The sequence below is a fragment of the Corvus cornix genome, chromosome 2, assembly GCF_000738735.6.
Source record: "Corvus cornix cornix isolate S_Up_H32 chromosome 2, ASM73873v5, whole genome shotgun sequence".
In the NCBI taxonomy this organism is placed as follows: domain Eukaryota; kingdom Metazoa; phylum Chordata; class Aves; order Passeriformes; family Corvidae; genus Corvus; species Corvus cornix.
The window spans coordinates 31583139-31602592 of NC_046333.1; the positions used below are offsets into that span (position 1 = coordinate 31583139).

At 41.9% G+C, this 19454-nt stretch overlaps 1 protein-coding gene across 3 annotated transcripts in view; it reads left to right on the forward strand.

Moving 5' to 3' along the window:
* The first annotated feature begins 2316 nt into the window (after positions 1 to 2316).
* Positions 2317 to 19454, forward strand: part of ELMO1 (engulfment and cell motility 1) — a 305196-nt gene continuing 288058 nt past the window's right edge. For 2 of the 3 annotated variants that reach the window (XM_039548678.1, XM_039548680.1), the window contains exons 1-2: positions 2800 to 2953; positions 3502 to 3572. The gene's annotated coding sequence lies outside the window, so the exon portion shown is untranslated. Of the gene's footprint in view, positions 2397 to 2799; positions 2954 to 3501; positions 3573 to 19454 lie in introns of those variants that run through there. The other variant, XM_039548679.1, reaches the window with a different exon arrangement.

Consider the following 19454-nt stretch of genomic DNA (forward strand, 5'->3'; position numbering starts at 1 on the left):
TTTTTCACTAGCTTTATTCTAAATTGTGTTACAATAGCACTGGTAAATAAACATTCTCCTGCACTGTTCAAAATCCAACTATTATGGTAATATACAGCTGAAATCAATTTTAATGATTTTCGTTGCTGAGCCTGAGAGAAAATTAAAACATAGAGAATGAAATTTTGCATTTTAAATATTGTTCATTCTTAATATTCTTCCAAACATCTTTCCTAACACTATATATCTGTGTGTTTACCTCCCTTGTGACCATACTAGGAAACTGGTCTGAACTAATATTGGAAAATGAAGTAAACAACTTTTTTGCACATCTTATGTTATATTTACTAAGCCCTTTTCTAAGTTGTAAACACTCTGGTTTCTAAGTGAAGCACCAAAAAGCATGTAAAAAATGCAGGGGAAAAGTCTCAGGATGATGGAGACTGTTCAAATGCAAACTGAATTGCCATTTACTTGCTCTGGATATTATCCATCTTTCAATAAACTTTGTGTATCTATAAGAAACTCTTGAGATGGCATGATAAGTGTTTTCAGTGTATTTAATAAGAAATATATTACATATGGACCTCACATTTTCAGTGTTGGAGTTCTACCTTAATAAAGCAACATGAAAATGTGCTTCAAAATGTATATTTAACACAGGAACCAGCATATCCATTTCAGTATGCAAAGTCCAGCTTCTCCATGAATTTCAGCATTCAAGGAGGTCCTAAAACTCAATGGCTTTAGAAAAATGGTCCTTGATTGAAGGAAATTTCATGGAGAAATTTCGGGATGCAGAATGGTGATGTTTCCTGCCCCTGCTCCCCCAGTTTTTGTTGCTGTCACCCATGCCACACACCTGCCTGAAAGGTGCCAGAGAAGTGGTGACCAGGCAGGCAGTTTCTACATGCATGAAAAGGAGCTTCCATGGTTTTGGGGTGTACTCTTAGCCCCTGTCATTTAGTGGAATCTCTGCTCTAGTCCTATGAGTACAGCCATCTGTGACTCAGGTGAGTAATGACATTTATTGCTTCACACCGGCATATTTGCTCAGATCTCACACAAAGTGTTTGCTTAGATCTGGTGTATTGTTGTCATGGTGCATTACAGGCTAAGGAGGGAATGAAGTCCCCTTCCTCTTCTGAAAGCCCCCAGCAATTCTGCTGGGTACAAAATCCTAGTAAGCAGCTGTGGGACTTTCAGAGCAATGAGCCTTTTAAATGTCAGCTGATGCATAACAGCGTTATTGTGGTTTGAGGACCTGGGTGTTGCAGGAGGGTGGTTTTATGGGAAATCACTGGAAATTATTACCCTGCATAAAGATCCTCTTGTACATAATTATATGTAAGATTAGAATCAGTAATTCTGCAGGTTTTGGTCTTCATGTATGATGGGATAGTTCACAATAAGTAAATTTTGTTACACCACACAATAAAAGTTGCTGTATCACAGCCAGGCTTCATGGCTATCAGTTCTTATCAAAGTGAAATGTACAGGACTTCAGAAAAAAAAAGAAAGATAAAGAAAACAAACACCACCCTCACTATCTGGTATTAGAAGATATAATTTGATGGCTTGCAGGGTCACATACCCTATGTAGTTCACACGGTAACTGTGGGTTAAGGTATTAAAGAAAATTAATTTAAAAAGCGCTTATTGATTACTTTTCTTTCAGGGAGATGGAAAACAAAATCAGAGCTCTGATATTTGACTTTTCCAGTGGCCAAAAGCCACGAGTTGGGCACTGCTCTCTCCCCGGCGTTATCGGGCCGCGGGGATGCTGAAGCGCCAGGGCCTGGGCAGCAGCCGGTACCCAGCGGCGGAGCCGGGCAGGGGTGAGGAGCGGGGCTGCGGCCGCCCCCTCCTGGCGAGGCCCCAGCCCGGAGCGTCCCGGCTCGGCTGGCCTCCCCCGGCAGCTCGCTGGCTTCGGGGGCGAACAGACGTGCGCCGCAGCGTGCCCGCTGCAGGGCTGCTCAGAGGCTGCGGCTCTCTGGGAAGAGAAGCGGCATCAAAACATAAATAGCTTTTCAAAAGGCAAGGAGGTAGCCCCACATCCCTCATTAGGAGCTGCAGGAGGAGGGACGCCAGCCGCACCCCCGCGCGGGGGAAGCGGAGCGGGAGCAGGCGGAGGCGGGAGCGGGTGTCACCCCCCGCCCGCAGGTGCTGCCGAGCCGCGGGACCCTCGGCCGCCGCCGGCCCGGGGCTGCACATCACGGCCCGGCCAGCAGGAGGAAGGAAGAGGAAGTGAGAGCGGCGGGTGCCTGTGCGAGCCCGGGATGGGATAGCACCGAGGGCAGCCCAGCGCACCGCACCGCACTGAGGCGGCGGCGCGGAGCGGAGCGCGGCTCCCGCGGCGGGGGCGGCCGGGCGGCCCCGCTGTGCGCTGGGGCGGGGGGTGCTGCCCACGCCGGGAGGTAGGAGAGTCTCGGTCCGGCGCGGGGACGCGGCAGCGGGGCAGGCAGCGGCGCTGGCCGGGCGGTGCAGGCGACCGCGGGGAGGCACGGGGGGCAGCCGGGGAGGAGGACCGGGACGGGGCAGGCGGGCGGCGAGCCCCGCACCTGCCCGGGCGAGCGCCGCAGCCGATCCCCGCGGCGGGAGGTGCGGGGCGGGGGGCGGCCGCTGTCGCTGCGAGAAAGAGGAAGCGCAGCGTTGTGCTTGTCAGTGCGGCGGGGCCTCGGACGGCGGCTGCCGGCGGGGGGCGGCCCGGCCCGACCCGCCTCGCACAGCGGCTCCTCCCGCCGCCCTGCCCTCTCCGCCGGCCCCCGGCCGCCGCTGCCACAGCCGCCCGCTTCTCCCCGCCGCGACTTCGCCGGCGCCTCCGCCTCCTCCGCCACCGCCTCCTCCCGCTCCTTCCCCGCCTCAGCCCCCTCCCGTGCCCTGAGCAACCCTGCCCGCCACCGGCTGCTCCTGGTGGCCGGAGGCCGCTGGCGAGGGGCGGCGGACGGGAGCCGCGCACCTCCGGGCGCCGGGGGTGAGTGGTGGCGGGGCCTCGCCCGACCCGGCGGGACCGGCGCGTCGCTGTGCGGTGGCGGGGGGCCGGGGGGCGGCGTGCGGGGCAGCGGCCGCGGCCGGACCCGCGTGGGTTAATGCGCGGGGTCAGGCCCGGGCGGAGACTGCGGCCGCAGCAAGTGTCCGCACCGCCGCGGGCGCTGCTTGGGAGGAGAAGCCTCAACTTTGAAGCAAGTGCATCCCCGCAGGCAGCCAGCTCCGAGCTCGGCGCTGGTACCCAGCCGCTGCCTCCGAGGGCATGCCTCCCCCTCGACCCGGCATCCGAGAGCTTTCTAGGGGGTTGGAGGGGGTTGCGTGTGCTCCTTTTCCTAAGTTTATTCTCACACAAGTGATCAAACCGCTGATGAAATTCAGATGAAATGATTGTTCTGAAATGTGGGTGGCGATTATGCAAAGCCACAGCGTGCAGCCTTGTAAAGCAAGTGGGTAGTGGGTCTAAAAAGTTACATTTGTAAAGTTTTTTGGCTCAAAGCCTTTGCAAAGTTTATTTTGAATATCTTTTGCTTGCAGAACTAATACAACTGTTCAGCTGTCCCCTGAGAATGGTGTAAAGTAAATACAGGAGTTCCTGAAAAATAACAGTGAGTACATTTCAAATCAGCAACGTTTTGTTGTTAACTTTATAAGAATATCCTTTAACCTGCCAAGGCTCAAAATGTGTAACAAACACAGTGAGAGTGCCAATGATAATAACGGTGGAGGAAATGTACCGTGTGTTAATTGCTTTAGTACAAACATGGTTGTCTATGAGCTGTGTTTCATGATGCTGCAGTTATGGTGTAATTCCAGCAAGGGATGTTTTGAAGTGTATTTGTAAGCAAATGGGTTTTCTTTTGCTTTTGTCCCTCAGCTGCCTGATTGCCCTTGGTTAAAATATTTGTCTTTTGAGAAGAGGGGGAAACTGAGTAAGAACTGTGCTGAGTTCTGTATCTGTGACTGGGGATGTCGTTTCCTCCTCTTTCCCCTTGTCTGGTTCTTCTCCTTTCACCCAAATGCATGCACACATGCATGCCATCTCATCTTCAGTTATATAACCTCGTAGACATTTATGGATCATTCATTGTTCGCATTAGTCCCATTCTTTCTGTGTCATTCCTACTTGATTGAGTGGCTTAGGCAGAATATTACAGAGGAAAGAAAATACATTGAAATTTACATAAAGTTCTTCCAGTTTGAGCTGCAAGTTTGCACTCTATGAAGGTTTTCTTTCCCTGATTGCACCCCCCCCCCTTTTTTTCTTTTTTTTTTCTTTTTTTAGCTGTATAAGTAGGTGGTTGGGATCTAATCTGATGACCGGTAACTAGATAAGGAGGAGGAACAGCAGCAGTGACAGCTTGCTGGTAAAAGTCCCTCTTGTGTACTGCTAGCAAAATATCCATTAACACACGTCATAAAGCTGTTAAAAGTACTGCAGCAGCTTTTAAAACTCACCAGTCAGAGAAAATAAAGATTAATATGGTTAAAACAGGAACATGATGTGAAATGGGTATTAGTAAAGGATACTGTCAGTGCAGTCTGTGGATCTGAGCGTGTGAATTGACTCGTCTAGAGGCAAACCTGAATCACAATTTATTCATACTGGAAAGGTTGCATAGGGGTAGTTGACTTTCTTTTCTCTCTCTTTGTAATCTCTTTGAAACTCAGTGTACATTACAATACATCTGCCTTCTCTGTAGCTTGCAGCTTTGCTATGAGTATCATTGTCTGAGGATTTGTTCTAATGAACAATTTGGTGATGGCGGGGAGGGGGGAGAGAACTGGTTTCTATACTTACCATTTTGTTATTTTTCCTCATATTCTCCATATGCCAGGAAAAACTTAGTAGGTGCAGAGTTGAGACAGATTTTGCTGAGGGGAGAGGAAACACTCTTACCTGCTTTCTCTGTAGTCGTGGTCACCAAAAGTATCTGCAGTTCCGCAGTTGCCGTTATATAACCTGATCATGGGTGTTCTTAAAAGCAAGTACTTCTGTTTGGATGCAACATATTGTATACATTGTCCTACAAAGTTATTTTTTAATGCCATTTTACTCTGGTACTGGTCAAAAAATGCTGACTGTGGTGTGTAAAGGTGTAACTGTTGCTGAAACACTGCTGTGTGCATTGAACTTCCTGACAGCAATGCTGTGAGGTAGTGAATTGCAGATCAAGAGTAACGTGGTGCTCCGCCCTTCCTTCCGCTCTTTGTTTTTTCTACCTAGTCGAAGTCTCTTTGATTTTAAGGTTTGGGCTCACAGACATGCATTCTCACAGTGTCCAGCCTACAAAGTGGTGTTGGAATATGATCTCATGTTTTCCATGTTGATACACAGAGAGCAGAGCTCCTATGCTCACACATAAAACTTGTTGCTTTCTTCTTTTGATACTCTAGATGGCTTCAGTATGTGATGGAGTGAGTGGCTAATGTGTATAGATTTAACTAACTAGGAAAAGGTTTCCCCAGCTCTCTGCTAGTGTACCTGCACACAAACATGCAGTGTCCTCCTGTTCCAATAACAAGCATTATTTGTTGTTTGTTTTGACATATTGCCAGCCACAATGTTTCTAATTCTGATTCTCAGATAAGGATTTGCTCCGGACTTAGATGAGGCCATCAAGTACAATTTTCCTCTCGAGCTGAGATTTTGCTGTCACTTGGTAGTCAGTTTCCTTGAAATAAACAATCTCCTTAAAATTTATAAGCTCTCTTTGTCATGCTGTGCTGTGAATGTGCAGCATGTCCTTGTATTAAAAAACTCCCCACATTTGTAGAAGGTGATGGGATTTTGGGAACCTCGAGAGCTAGAAAATATCATATACCCTTGGATCAAGCAAAAGTACTGTTGTCTCTTCTGGTCTATTTCTCTGCACAGTTATACCAGGGTCTGGTAGACTTTCTCCGCTGCTGTGTCCCTGCACTGTCTGGAAAGTACTATTTGAGTGAGAATGAGTTGGTCAGATTTGACTCCCCATTCAGTCATCATTCTATTAAAAAGAAAATTTCAGAAAAAGAAAAAGGCTTTACAGTTTTTCAAAAAAAGAAAAAGACTTTACAGTTATGTTGTCTTTGTTGTTGTTTGAACACTTGAATCTACAAATGGCTTGGTAACAGCTATCAGACCACTGTTCAGCAAGGTATGTGTTGTATCTTTAAAAGATTTCCCTGCTTTGAGTGAGGTCTTTTTTAAAAAACGTTTCTTGTATTCGTGGCAAGAGGAATGTGCCAAGTACACGTTGCTAAACTTGTGTCAATTTAACAGAGCAACTGTTTAAAGAATTTAGAATAATTTTTCTTCCACTCAAGTCAGTCACCTTTTTTTTTTTTTTTTTAATTTTCTTTTTTCTCCTCTCTCTTAAAATATAACACTGGAAAAGGAAAGAGAAACTAAAAGCAATTGGCAGAAGTCAGTACGTTGGCAAGCATTTGATAGTACTGATCAAAGAGGTGATAATATATACGTGACACTTAAATAAACTGCATGCATATGGTTTTAGAGAGATTAATGGAATAGTCACAAAATTGCAGAGCTGTCTTTTGCTCAGCATTTTTGCATCAAGCTATTTGCAAGAATTTGGTATTGTGGTGTGATCTTTCATTATTGCTAATGTGAGACACAAAAGAGAGATTGAAGATAATGTCGCAACCTTCCTGCTAGCTTCCTCTGTTTTCTGATCACTGTTAACATTGAGGAAGAATATTAATGAGAAGTCTATGCTCCAGGGGATAGTTAGCATGCTTCCTCTTCTCTCCATTTCAAGTCTGACAGAGGAAAACTTCTGTGTTCTGGGCAGGCACTAAGTGGCTGCTGCCACATGTGTGGTGCCCATCGGTAAGTAAGGTACTGATTTCTCACGCTGCTGAGCAGATTGGTTTGTAAAGCACAGGCCTGCACTCAAGAGCAAGGTGAACAGGGATTCATGTGGTGCATGCTTGCAAACCCTTGAAAGTGCATTGATTTATTTTTCCTAATGGCAGGTTTCCAGTGTATTTGATTTGTCTGCAGTAGGCTTGTTTTCAATGGCTGCTAGGAGAGGAAAGTTAATTGCGAGAAGTTAGTGGACAAGGCATTTTTTGTTCAGCAGTAAATCACACTATGATGAAGGCTTGAAGATACTGCTGGTAGGGATCCCCTATAGAAAAGTGTTTTAGTTTATGTACAAATGAACTCATTTTGGTGCATTTCTAGGGAGTAGCCTATGGAGCTTTTTGAAAGCTGAGTATACTGTCTGGAGATGTTATGCAAATATGACAAGGGACCTATTTTTACCACCTTTGAGGACATAAGTCTCCTTACTACTGTTTCTGCTGTGTTCCATTTACAGTCAAATAGCACTGATAAATTCCACAGAAGCTAGCACCAGCACAAGGGAGGGAGTGGGAACTACGAGTCAATGCTGAGGGGAAAGACTTCCCCTCTCAGATGGAATTAAGTTGATTTTAAGTGTTTGTGAAACATCATCTTCAGTAAAGAGGCTGGGGATGGGGGGTGAGAGGGTGGAAAATAAGAAAACAAATTATTCCCAAACAGGTTTATTACAAAACAATAATTGTGTCCTAGCTATGTGCATTTTCTCTTTTGCTTCTGCTTTCCTTCTGATTTTTATTTCTTAAACTCTCCTTGAAACTTCTTCTTCCACATTTGCCACTTCTACTTTGGCACCTTATTCTTCAGTCTTTTGATGTATTTATCTATCCCAGCTCTCATGATTTCAAGGTCTTTTCCCAGTCCTTGACTTCTTTATCCTGGGAACCCTTAGGTTATTATTCACATAAATAATTCTATTTAAGATTTCCAAGAAAAGCTGTGGCCTGAAGTGTGTATCATCTCCTATGTTCTTAAAATCTCTAGCTCAAAAAGTTTATTGTACAGTCCTAATTTAGAGTTTGCATAGGAAGTGTAAATCTGTCTCTGAAATATTGTGTCATCAGGGATGGTGTAATTTCTTTATCAGCTACATGGATGCACATATAATGACCTGGCTCTTTTTCTGGTTGATCTTGCTTCAACTGAAAGTGAGGATGGGTCACTGCTTCTAAGAGAACTTCAGATTCTGGAGATGTGATGGCATTAAACTCCCATTCTTTAATACAGGAGAGGAAGCTTGTTAAAGACTATCTAATCTGCCTGAGCTTTTTGCAAATTAGAGAGTGTTCATGAACCTGGCCAAAATGCTTTGTGTGGACCTTATTTTCCTTGGTGAAAATGTATGAAGTTGACAACCCATATCAAATACATCCAACATTTTGAAGTTATACAGGATATGCAGGGTTTGACAACAGGCTCAAGTAATGCTGTCAGCATTTCACCCTTCCTCCTTCAGCTGAGATTTTTATGTGTGTTTTCTAGGACTAGATGACTTGTGCTATTCCGAGGTGGTTTACTTCTAGCTCATTGTCAGCTGCATAGTAAAAATGGGAAGATTCAGGTCTCCTGATGTAGTCTGTTGGAAACTTCCACAAAATTCAGTATGTAGTTGTCCTTTCCTGTTACCATGCACACACTGTAAGTACTTTGTGCATTCGTTTGTGGACTTGAAACCCATCTCTATTCCTTCTGATGGTGACATGATCTTTCGTGTAGTAACAGGAGATGCATAAATGTTGCAGAAATAGGAGAATGATTTTTATTTTTTAAATGTAGTTAAAACAATTTTTCCTATGTTTTGGAGTGATGGAAAGAGTTTAGCAAAACCAATGTTTCAACAAACTCCTGCAAAATGAGGTTGTTTTAACACTTTCTTCCATAGATACAGACAGAGTTGTTTTAGCTAGCTATTCATATATTCTCAGTACATGCATGCATTCTGCTGCTTGAATTTGTAGCTGAAGTGAAACTATTGCTTACCTATTTTTCATTCTCTTCAGCCAACATACATTTATCATATGGTCCAGCAGAAGTTTGAGGGATATGTGGGTTTTGGCAAAGATACCTCATGTGAGGAGTTCAGGCTTTCTGTCTGGCTAGACTGGAAATTTGCAGTATTCTTCGTTGAATCTTGTTGATGTGACCGTAGCAGGGGTGACTCTTTAAATTGCTGCTTCGTATTTTAAGATAGGCGGTAATCTGTTGGGGGTGGGGTGATGAGGAATTTATAACTATTCATATAATACCCTCTGGCCAAACAATAAATCTGATTAGCACATTTTTTCCTCTATTAATAAGAAGAGAAAAATGTCTATGACACAGGTTGGTATAAAACAATTTTTTTTACTCTTGGTGCCAATGAATGTGCTTGTTACATATCAGCGCAGTCTTTTCCATTGCTTTGCTTTCTGGTACAATTGCCACATTAGTTTTCATAGCAACAGTTGTGGCTTCAGCTAGAAATTGAAACCTAATAAATGTTGGCTCTGCACATGGACTTTTGGACAAACTTTTTCAGTTACACTGAGCCAAACCAACTGAAAAAAAAAAAAATTCCTAAATGTAAGTACTTGTCCTTGCATTCTGGAAAAGATATCTAGTATACCCTTTGGTCGCTAGGCTGTTAAAATATTGGAGTATTGGTGTTTTTCTTTTTTTTTTTTTTTCTCCCCTCCCAAGATTTCTTTTTTTTTCTCCTCCCTTCAAGCACCAGCGGACTCATCTGTTGAAACTCTACCCCCTGTGGTTCAAGTACATTCCTCCTATCAACCTTTTCACCCCACCTCCCACTGTCCACATTCACACATGCGCTGAAATCTCTTCTGCTCACCAAATCTGCAAAATTCAGGCCTATAGGTGGGGTCTAATTCTGAGCTCTACTTTATGTAGGTCTAAAATCTCTTCTGTAGATATGCATAACTTCTCTTGTTGTCCTTGATCTCCTTTTTCTGGAAAAAAAAAAAGGCAAAAAATTTGAAGAAATAGGAACTCCCATTGAAGACCAAAAGACACAACATTTGGTGTGGTGGTTGGAAAAGGGAGAAAGCCGGGGGAAAAGGAGCCAGTCAACCAAAAAAGTATAAAAAACTGAGTGAAAATGTAATGTCTTTTTCATTTTGGACCACTTAATACAATTTTAACCATATTTATGGCAAATAAAGATTTGACAGCTAGTGCCAGTTCCAGAAAACAAGAGAAAAAGTGTAACAAAAATAGTTCAGACCTTGAACAAAAATATCACGTTGTTTGGGTTTTTTTTTTAATTGTAACTAATGTTAGAAGGAGGTCAGTGTGTGTGGTCTTTTTTGAAAAGATTGATGTGCATATTTTAGAGCTAAAATTGAAACTTTTGTAAAAGTGCAAATGTGGAAAGCAATTTTAAAAGTGGGGAATCATCTCACTGCCCTGTATTGCTCTGAGCCTTTCTGTGTCCTGGCTTTTTTCTCTGACATATTTGGACAAACTGTGGAAACTTGGGCATCTGTTCTGCCCTCTGTATGAAATGGTGATTTCAGTCTGTATTTCTTGGATTAGCCTTAATATGTACCCATGTATAGCATCTTTCATAAACTTTTTTTAATATACAGTGGTCTGGGCTTTTTTCTTGACCTGCTAAAAATAGCCCATTTTTTCCTTCAGCTGCCCTAGGGATTTAGCTTGTTGGAAGTGTCTCTGTGTGTGTGTTTGGGTAACAAGAGTTGGTCATGTCATGTTGTGTTGGGATGGTTTTCTGGAAGGTAGAGGTTTCAGAGACTTCATCCCCTGCAGCTGTAAATGACTCAGAAGACACATTATGATGAAGGAGAAATGTCTGCTGAGGGAGAAAGGGAAAGAAATAATCTGCATAATTTTAAATCCACGTTGGAATTAGAGTTCTATTTTGAAGCAAATACATAAATAAAAGGGTCTTGGGCAGTTTACACAGGGATTTTAAATTGGTCTCCTGGCTCATAGGCCAGAGGGATCAAAACATCCACAATTCAGTGGTGCGTGGATTGAAATTAAACCAGTAGGTTTTAAGATTTTTTTTTTCTATATGCTCCAAATTGCTTAAATTTTGTAAAATTATTAATTTCACTCTAGAGATGGAGAGGCTTTTAGCTTTGAATTAATTCTCTATAATTAATATATGAAGGTTGAAAAAAACAGCTGTACTGACCTATAGGCTATGTTTTCTAATTAAAGGGATGATGGCATGAGGGAAAAAGCAGTTGGACTTCCCTCCCCTAAATCAGTACATAGAGAACCACCAAAATAGACTAGAAAATCAAACTTAAGTCAACCCATAGGTCCTTTGTTTCCAACGAATTGTTCTTGCTGTGTTCACTGGTCTTCATAAGCTTGACTAAGGGGATAAGCCTTGCTTTCCCATCTTGAGGCTTTCTCTCTTATCTATTGAAATTCAGAGTTGAGGGCCCCCTTTAGAGAATATCCTGTCAGTAGCTGTCTCTTCTGTAACAAAGAAGCCCCAGCTGTGGATGTGGATTGAACAGAGAGGTAGCCTCTCAGGCTAGCAATTTGGAGTCATTTAGGAGAACCAGTAGTTTTAATTTAGTTTGGAAATGGTAAGCCTGAGTCAGTGCCGTTTTCATACTGCTGATGTCTTGCTTTTGAATTCAGACAGTACCTGGGCAGGTCCAGTGGTTTCTGCTACAGGTTGTTTATGAGATATGTAATTTCATTGTTATGACATTGTGCTACTATGTAGTTTTAATGTGATGGAAGAGATGTTGTAAATCACTGGTTTGACATCGGAAGAATGTAGTTTTGGTCTTTGCATCAGGTAAACTGGTGCCCTGAGTGAGTGCATCCTCAGGATTGCTGCCCTCCAATGTTTCAGCGCTATCACTGTTCCAACAGGAAGGAAGGAGAGGAGAATTCAGGTGTGCCACAGTGCAGATTCTGGTAACAAGTGCATAACACCAGTGGACAGGGCTCATAAAATGTTTTCTACATCTTCTAGCTTCTTCATCACAGTCTGTTTCCAGCAGCCTCCTCTGTGTTGGGATAGACAAGTGTTAGTTACGGATGTATAATTACAGCTAAGCATGTAATTAACTGCATTATCAGTAGTAGCCAAGCAGAAAGAGAGTTGTGAGTTTTCATTATGGTGGTCCATGTGTGTTGTCATTTCATATGCCTCACTGCATGAGACAAGAAGCATGACTTAGAGAAGCCTTGGGAGAAAAATATCTTTGTTAAAAATTAATCTGGATCACAGAATGGTTTGGGTTGGAGGAGACCTATAAAGATCATCTAGTCTCACCCTCAGGACCTATTGTTTTGTCAAAAGTAGTGCCACTGGAAAAAAGAGTTATTTAGTTGTAATACTGTTAGCTTGTGAGGGCTGCAGCAAGATCTCTTAATTTACGGTATTTGCTGAAAGAGAAAGGTAAGTCTGGTGCTGCCAATGTGGTCACTTGATCTTTACCCACTCTGTGGAGAAGTTACAAGTGGGAGCAAGGCAAGGTTGTGTTCTGTATTGATAAAGGTAACCTGAAGTGGTTAGAAAACTTAGAGGTTGTTTTGAGCATCTTCTCAAAGTTAATTTAAAAATACAAGGGCAGATAGTAGGGTGAATGTAGACACAAAGAGATATATTTGCAAGCTATTTTCTGAATAAAAGCTGGGAATTGCCTCCCCTAAAGACCACACGGACAGTATGCTCCAGATTGTAATATGAGCTTCTTGCTGTAGTTGTAGTGTTTTGGTGAGATGATTTAGCCAAACAGGGCAGAAAAGATCTGCAATCAATTTTTTTCAGATACAGACAGAACTGAACTGCTCTGTCTGTTGAATAATATAGTGGAATTCCCACCAGATACTGGGAAAAGTTCAGGGCAGCTCCATTTAGGTTTAGCTGTCCAGTATTTGTATTGAATAAACCTACATAGCTGTAGATAGATAGAAATTCTCGAACTCTTGGTATACTAAAGGCAAAAAGTGTTTCACAAGTATTAAATTCAGTTTGAGATATCTGCTACTGTTTTCATTTTTTAATCTAATGGTGGCATAAAGCCTATTGAACATGAAGTCAAAGAAAAAGGCACATTTTAGAAGGCACTTTGTCAATGGAAATGAACATAGGTGGTTTTAAATTATTACTGGACAGCTGAATGAGCTCTTAAAGGAGTGTGCATGAAGACTCTGGAAATATCTAGATTTCATGAGTGAAGGACCGTCTCTGCCTTTCCCCTCTGAATTAGAGTGGATTGTCCTGAATAATTCTGTAGGCAGTGGTTCTGTCTCATGAGCAGTACCTGCTGCATATTACTAAAGGTTGTCCATAGATGAAAGACCATAAAGTAGCAATATGATGTAGTTGAAAAATACTAACCCTTGACATTCTTCATGATTTAATGTTTTGTATTCATACTGATTTTATATTGGGATATCTACACTTGGAACTGAAAAAAAACTCTGAAGGTTTGGGGCTTTTGTGTGTTTGGTTTGGGGTTTGTTTGTTTTGTTTATTTCAAAAGAAAACCTTAATCTGTGACTTTTTGCTATCTTAATGGAGAAAGCTGTCCAGGGGTTATCTTGTTCTCATACAGTGAAAGCTGGTAATAACTTGCCATAATACTTCCAATAAAAATGTTAACCAAATAATTCTGAACAGCTGGCATAACTCAGTTTCTCAGGTTCTCCTGCTAAAATAAAATCATTTGGTACAGAGGTGCTAAGCTTCTAGAGTATGGCCTTTAGAAGAAGAAAGAAAGAGAATTATCTCAGTTACAAAGTGCTGTAAATGTTGCTTCTTCAGTTGAGAGCTGTGTGTAACATCTTTGTGCAGAGAATTAGTCCACGTAGTCACAGTTCAGCATTTAAAGCCTTGAATGAAAAAAATTAAGTCAAAGAAAGGAAAGCACCTTCCTCGAATTGTGTAAGAAACTGATGCAGACTTAAAATATGCAGAGTTCCTTTTTCCTTTCTGAGGTCTAAAACTGGTCTTCAGCTACTTTTGGTCTCATTGAGGAACTCAGGAAATCAGTGAAAGCTGAGTGTGATACATGTGATAATTGCAAAGGCTTTTGCTATTTGCAGAACAATCTGGATACCTCATGGGAAGAAGTTATCTGCTTCTTTCCCACTGGTGTGCTACTAAAGCAGAGTATTTAGGAAGAGAAGGAGCTTCTCTCATTTTGTGTTGGTAGAGCAACTATGTCTTAGGAGCAGCAGTTTCCCTGTTGTTACCCTTGTAGACAGAGACTGGGTTGCTTAGACATTGGCATAAAATAAACTGTCTTTCTGTGATAGTTATTTTAAAGTATTTCTGACAAAAAACAGTGTCTTTCTGCAGTTGTCAATGGCTTGCCTTGCACAATTGTTAGAAGAAGAGCAAGACTGTAGGAAGAACCAACAGAAATTTGTAGCGTTTGGCCTCACCACTTGCTTCTGCAGAAATGACTACAGATACTAGAATGTTATTTACATCTGTGGGTATATGGATCCCCAATGTAATATGTTTTACTTCTATTCTGCAGAGCATTTTTATGTCGGTAGGAGGAGCAGGTATTCATTGCTGGTGAAAAGCATTGTACGTTACCTGCCCCTTTGGAAGGGAAATTTTATGTGTTTATATTTAAAAGCTGCCAGTGCCAGAGGCATTTTTTTATTATTCTCATTTTAAAAACCATGTCTTGGACTTCCTTATCTCCTCTTACCAAAACAAAACAAAACAAAACAAAAAAAAAAAAAAAAAAAAAAGAGATTGTTCAGTTTCAGGCTCTTTGTTGGAACTGTATTGCCAGGAGCCTTCCTGGCCTCTGGCACTATCAACAGAAAATGCAGCTCTTGAAAGAATGGAGTATAGTTTCCAAAGGGCTGCTGGAGGGGGGAGAGGATACCAAGACTGGCAGTGAAGGGCAGAACTTGGCATTGCAAAGAAATGGCAGAAAAAACATTCAGGTTCCTTGAAGATTTTGACGATGGTAGAATAAGGTTGAATGAAGGCAGAGAAAAGAGAAATAAAACAAGTGGAAGGGGAAAACATTAGCAGGCCCCAAAAGGGGAGGGGAAGGTATTGTCAGGTTTATTTAGGTCCTGTCTTTCTTTCAAGATAAGCCTGAAAGAGGGAATTGGTGCGCTCTAGTGCTTTAGTTTAGCAATTTAAGTGTATGTGATATATAATTTTGGGGGTTTCTCCCACACAAAGTCACACAGGCTTAGTCTGTCAGGTGTCTGGAAACTGAGGTTGAATATGCTGAGCCGTTTTATAACTTACAACTGACTGAAGAGTAGAAGAGCAGAACACAATGGCACATTCATTAGGTAAATATTCCTCAGTCACACCTCACAGCTCTAACACATGCTCATTTTTATATAATATATTGCCCAACAGGATGCAAGATCACTAGCTGGTGGCAGGCAGGAGTGTAACAGGTTTGCAAACAACATTTGCACCCTCTGCGGAGAATGGGGAAGCCCAAGTGGCACCTTGGATTTTCCTGCAGGTCAGGAGGCACACAAACTGGCTGCTGCTTCAGAATGGTCACTGGGCTTTCTTATTTCTTTTCTTTTTATTTCTTCCCTCTCCATCCTTTCTGTCTGCTGTTGCAGAGGCTGTTTGAGTCCTCAGCAGACAGCGTTACGGGTTGTCTACCATAAGGCTGCAGTGGGAGTAAGGAAGCTCTTGAGATTTTAAGGCCAATCCTAGATTATTCTGGGTCTTTTAAGGTGGGTGGGTGGGCGTGAAGACAGGAAAGATTCTTATTAAATTACAATTAAATATGAACTTAACTTTTGCTCCTTTTAATTCAGCACAAACCAAGACAGATATGGGTCATATTCTTTTTTGCAGTACAGGTATGAATAAGGATGGAGAAAACAAATGCACAGGTCAGATCAGCTGTGTGGGAAGCACCCATCTTGTGCAGCTGCAGCTACGCTCCTGGCCATAGCTACTTTCTGAACAGCTTGGAAAGTCTTCCTATGAAGATTTTTGCTATTTAGGCAACAAGAGATTGTAGTCTGCATTCAGGAAGCATTATTTAGTCAAAATATTTGGCTTTTATATCTATGCAAACACACGCATGTGTGCAAGCCTGCAGTATAGCAGCACAGTAAGGTCTATGCTTATTATTTTAGCGGTAGTGAATGTTAAGAAATTAGCCACTAAACTAGATGAAAACTGAGTTCCTGCAAATTTAATTGGAACTGTGGTTGGATAAAGGACACAGGCATATGGCTGTGTTCTTTATCAAAAGAATCTGAAGTCTGCTGGCTTAATGGTTTTCATCTCATTTCAGTGGCCTTTGACCCTGAGAATTTTGTATAGCTAATAAATTCAGCCACTAGTGAATTATTCGCTATTCATTTCAGAAATTCACTATGCTACAAAAGTTGTGATGTCTGTCTTGTAGTGAGGATGAGCATTATGCTGCAGCATTTGGGTGTCCCGGGTGTGTAGTGAGGCACAGAGTCAAAGCCAGGCTGCTCTTTGCTGATGTAAACACATCTCTGGCTTGCTGTTGGAGTATGATTGCTTGGATTATACTGTTGCTCTCAGAAAATGTTGGGGTTTGTTTCCTAAGTGTCTCTTGGAGGGTCGCCTTTTAAGCATTGAACATCATTTGTAGTTAAGGAATCACAGCATATTTTCTTAAAAGCTGAAAGGAAATTAAATTAAACAGTCCTCCATGCTTTTCTGACTTCTGCTTTAGGAAAGGATGCCAGATATCAGTGTAATAGGTAACACATTTGAAAATTTTTTCTAAATGTTGTTGCAAGGCCTGTGGAAATGACTGGATCTCTGGAGTGTTAAAAGAGAATAAAGTTTTATTGCTAGCTGTAAAGCTACTGGTGGAGGGAGTAGTTACACTAAAGCAAGATGAAGTTTAAATTTAAACAAAGCTGTCTGTTCTGCTCCATATAGGTAGATCCATGTAGGTATACTTCTTCTGAAGTAAGCACCTTTTTAGAGGGTCTTGGAGAGGAAATGTGCTGTGTTGATTAGTTTATGGGCTTGTGGATAAACTTAGATTCTTTCCTTACCCTTAATCCTGAAGAGGAGCCACACTGTCTTCAGCATGTATCATTTTACTTTAATTGCAAATTTTATCATGGAGGCAGGCAAAATGAGGGGACAGAAATAAGTGTTTGCAGATATAACTTGTTGTCCTGACTGTTTGGCACTTCTAAATATCAGCAGCATGTGGATTTACTGGCAGGCCTTCACGTAATATGGAGCTCCAGCAGTGTGGCAGCACTTACTAATAACTGACTAATTGTTTCTGTCACACCTGCACAAGGCTTTCTATCTCTCCAAAACACATTAGCATTCCTGAGAAGTTACTGAACCATGATGAATCACAAACACATTTTAAGTAATTCTTTTGTGATTCTCCTTGGGCCAAGTACACCTTTTCTAAAAAATACCTTATTTTTCTATCTGGTGAAACCTTGTGTTTTATTTAGCCAGAGAGCTGAAAATCAGAGGAATGAAACCCTCTCTGTGTATTCAAGCTAACCTTTTAATGGGGACTTTGTATTCTTGCTTCTGACTTTTTACCTCTGAGCTTCATCATGTGATTAGATTAAAAACCTCTGGTCTGTGCTGGTTTTATTAATGAAGTAATACGGCTAGATCACATGATGTGACACATTAGTTGTGAAGCTTTGGATGCCAGTTCTGCCACCTCCCTGGGTGTTCACCCAGCTAACAGCCGGTTTCCACGGAGAGCCGTGTCCATCTCAGTATTGCTCACTGAGTCAGATGATGGTTACTTGAACTGCATGGGAACTCCACAAGCCTTTTCCATATGAGAGTGCCTGTGCTATTCCAGGATCTTGCTGTGATCTCACTAGTACATGCCTGCCAAGTGCTTAGCTTGATTTACTGTTCTCATTTTTTATGTAGACTTAGACAATCATGAAAGGAATGATTAAATCAGAGTGGGAATGACTACGCAAATAACTGATGGAAGTGTAAGAGTGAACAGCAACAGCTATAGAGTTTTTTAACTTCAGTTATTTATTTGAAAAGTTCAGTGATGATACGGTTGATCAAAAATGCTGTGTTTTGCTGGGGCTGAAAGGAGATCTTGTGCAATGAAATGTAAGTATTAGCTGAAATCACATATAAAAGAGAACCTCGGGTGTAACTGGTGTTTCCAGCATACTAAACCAATACTTTAGGATGGATTTCTGCTGCAAGGTGTTGTATTAGGTATGGAGAGCAAGCAGAACTACTGCTTGAAAGAGTTGAGTCATTCCTGCCACCCTCTGAAACAGCAACAGATTCTGTTGCTTCTATGTATGGGATCTGTCTCTCTTCTTTTCTACTCTACTTATAAATTGTCAACTGGCTCAAACCAAGTCAGTAGCACAATAGAGGTCCCGAAGATACAAAGTTCAGACAGGTTTTTGAAAGTAAGACACTGGACAGAGCAGAAACTCTAAGGGAAAGGTTCTGGTGTGAACAGCTAGAGGCCTGCACTAGCAATTCAGATGGGTTTGCCTTGACACTGCTGCTCACATGGAAGCTCTTTGCTCTCTTTGGTTAGACAAATGTATGAGAAAACGAGTCTTTCACTTTTTTAAGGAAAAATGGAATTAAAGTTCTGAAAGCCAAAATTGGTACTAAAATCAGATTGTCAGCTCTTAACTTACCTGACTTCTACCCTGAGACTTGGAGGGTGTGACTTTACTGTACACAATGTCTCAGTGTCAGAGTAGTTGTAGAATGCTCTGGATAAAAAAAGATTCAGGCTGCTCTAGCAGTTTCATCAAAGTGTTTAAATAAAAGTACTTGTAAGCACTCACTTTAAACATTAAAAACTTCAAAATGCCAATGACTATATTTTAGACACTTTTAAGCAGTCCTGTTCTGCTCATGGAAGAGTACTGCTAATGAAAGAGACCTAACAAAACCAAAAAAAAAAAAGTACTCTATGTCCATATGGGAGAGTGCTGTGCAGATGGTAGACAAATACAGATGAACAGTTATAAAATCCTGCTGTAATGAAGAGCTCAACTAAAAAGAAATTTTCACTGCCCAGTAAGGATGGATTACAAATTAATTGTATGTGTTTGATAGGCAGTTGTTTGGAGATTTAAAACATTCTAAAGCATGAACCCATGTTGCTAAGTTTTACTGTAACTGTAAAGTCCACAGGTTGTTTTTTGTCTTTTTATAATCACTTTAAATTCTGGAGGGATGCAGAAGTGAAGAACATGATGGTTAATGAAAATAAGACATTAATTGTTTCCAAATGCTGGCTTGCTCGTTAAGTAGAATTTATCTCCAGTTGGAGGAGCCATGTAAACTCAGATGGTCAGTAGCTGTCAGGGCACCAGGCGAGGTCTTAGAGCTGGTCTGATAGTAGCTTTTACTATAACTTTCCTTGGGCTTCAGGTGGTGGCTTTGTTCTTCCTTTTGACCTGCAGCTAGCCAAGGGCCTGACCAGGCTGACTTTTCTGGCTGGTGCTGGGAGAAAGAAATTGGGAGTCTTGGTTTTCCTCCTGGCCAGTAGTGCCATGACTTACTTCTGGTACCTACTCATAGATGAAATGAGTAGGTGTTGTAAGTCAGTATCTTTCAAATTTTTTAAATAATTACTTCCCCTCTCCATGTTTAGCATAAATTTCCTCTTCAGTTTGAGCACAGCATGCTCCCTTG